The sequence below is a fragment of the Bactrocera latifrons genome, unplaced genomic scaffold, assembly GCF_001853355.1.
Source record: "Bactrocera latifrons isolate USDA-ARS-PBARC rearing strain unplaced genomic scaffold, ASM185335v1 scaffold_17, whole genome shotgun sequence".
In the NCBI taxonomy this organism is placed as follows: domain Eukaryota; kingdom Metazoa; phylum Arthropoda; class Insecta; order Diptera; family Tephritidae; genus Bactrocera; species Bactrocera latifrons.
In genome coordinates, this window is record NW_017535185.1 from 1,479,975 (window position 1) to 1,482,660 (window position 2,686).

Sequence of the window (2,686 nt, forward strand, 5' to 3'; positions counted from 1 at the left end):
TCTTAGATCTTTAAATCCTGCGCTAATTTCATGCAAAGAGATTAAATATAGTAAATATTTCACATATCATATAATGAATTTTTATTAAAAAAAAAGCGTTAAATTGAATGAAAATAAAATTTGAGCAAGCATCTTAATTAAAACATTAGATAAATTAAATATAGAATACCTATAATACTAATGAATTTTCAAATAGTCAATATGAAAACCATATTTTTGAAAGGGATTCAAACTGCTTGTCTCCAAAGGTTCATGTATTTGCTATATATGGTACTAGCGTGGACAAAAACCAGCAAAAAATTATTCAAAAATAACAATGAAGATAGCTCTCGAACTGCAGCAACTATATCGATTAAGCTTTTGGAATTATCGAATGTATTGAACGATTTTTAATTTCGATATTTGGAAGAGCATCACGTCTATTTAATGTGGTATATTATAATTTATCTTCGAAGACTGTATAATTCGTTGATTCTTTTTCTCTCATATAAATAGCAAAAAGTCGATTAATATGATTTTCAGCCTTATTGATTGGAAAAGCGATTATTTTGTTTTCAAACTCCATTCTAAATTTCTCTATTAGTATCGATGAAAGTATCGTTTTTAAATTCTTGGTGAAAATTCTATACATCGTGTCTCTATAACATTAAATTATATTTGTATATATCTACAACTTATCATAAAAAAATCACTACTTACAATTTTGTCAAAGTTATCGATAGTTCTAATATTTAAATAATCTTATAGTGCGGCCAAACGGAATTGCAATACTATCGATAATCGATATATAATATTTCGTAAAAGTTCTCGATAATAAGAAATTACCGGTCTTCGGTTTCGAACAATCTGAAAGGACCATCAAACTAAAACTTATTTAAATCTATTATTTTTCGGCAAATATCGATATTTAATTTTTTGATATTATCGATACTTACAAATCTGTCAGAGTTATCGATATTTCTTTTTTCTAAAAAATTCTAAAGTGCGATCAAATTGAAACACAATTACATCCATTATCTAGCGAATCGATAATTAATATTTTATCAAAGTTACCGATAATAAAAACTGTTCACATTGCTTAGCGATCAAACGCAAGTTTTTAAATTTCCAACACTTATCGAGAAAATGTCGATGTTTAACTTATTGTCAAAGTTATCGATAGTTCTTACTTTCGAACAATCCAAAATAGCGATTCAACTAAAATGTAATTAAATCGATTATTTATCGTAACAAATCGGTATATAATTTTTTGACAGAATTGCCGATAACAAAAAATTGTGCACATCGTTCAAGTCTAAGTTTTTATATTTGGAACACTTGTCGAGAAAATATCGATGTTTGATATTTTGTTGCAGTTATCGATAACTGTTACCTTCAAATAAACTAAAAGTTTGATCATAATGCAATGCAATTATATCATTTATTTAATTGAACAAATCGACATTTAATATTTATCGATAATTTTTATTTTACATCGTCTTAAAAAGCAAGAAAACTGAATTCTTACCATATCCCGATCAAATCAAAGTTTTTATAGTCCTTTTATTTGTCGATAAAATGTCGATATTTTATACTAATCGATAATTTTTATTTTCACACAATCTAAAGAGACACTCAAAGAAAAATCTTAATACACCGATAACTTATCTAACAAATAGTTAATTAATTTTTTGTTATCGATAACTTTATTTTTACAAAAACTTATTTACAACAACAAAATTTTATTTCAATAATTTCTGACGAAAATTATTTCTATATTCAATACTTCACTCATATAGATTGAAATAATCATAGGCAAAGACATAACCACTTAGAAACATGCCAGTATGAACTCGCTCATTTTAAATAAAAAACGACAATAACAAAATAAACATATCCATCAGTAATACGCAGGATATTCATCATTTTCTTTCAAACTAAATTTTTATTTTATATTTAGTATTGCCAGTTTTTATTTATAAAAATATGAAATAAAATATAGCAAACGGCTTAGGAACATTTATATAGTGTGCATGAATAAATTTTATCAATTTTATGTGAAACAGTGCACACTATGTATTTATGTGATATTTGTTAGTAAGTGATGCAAACGATTAAGGAATGTTGAATATAAAAAATACTGAGAATATAAATAATGCCAATACCAAGCATAAATCAAATGAAATGGGTAACATTGTATACGCAAACGAAAATGTTTTCGAGCGTTAGAATTTTTAGAAACGACGCTGAAGTGCTGAACGAACGAACATTTTCATTTTAAACACTATCTTTAGTCTAATTGAATATGTAAGCTTTAGGTTAGTTTTGAAATAACTTTACTTAGAATTTAAGTACGCAACAATATGGTAGTAACTATATATTTGAGGAAAATAAAGATAAAAGAAAATAAAAATAGAATGCATGTATTTTATTTGAAAAATTGTTCGAGATATGGCGTGAGGAAAGAAGGTAAGTTATTAAAAGTAAGCGCTATATAATTGGTTTAATTTAGTTTTTATATTAAAATTAATTAAAATCGAAATATAACACCATGAACACCCTCAGGTTATGAATTGCCGCGAGGATATCTTTCAAATAAAATCTAACTCAAAATATATCGGATACTAATAATGTAGTCAGTTTATGGTGAGAAATCGAATTTCAAATTTCGATATCATTAACAATGCTGTTATGGTTGCATAAAAAA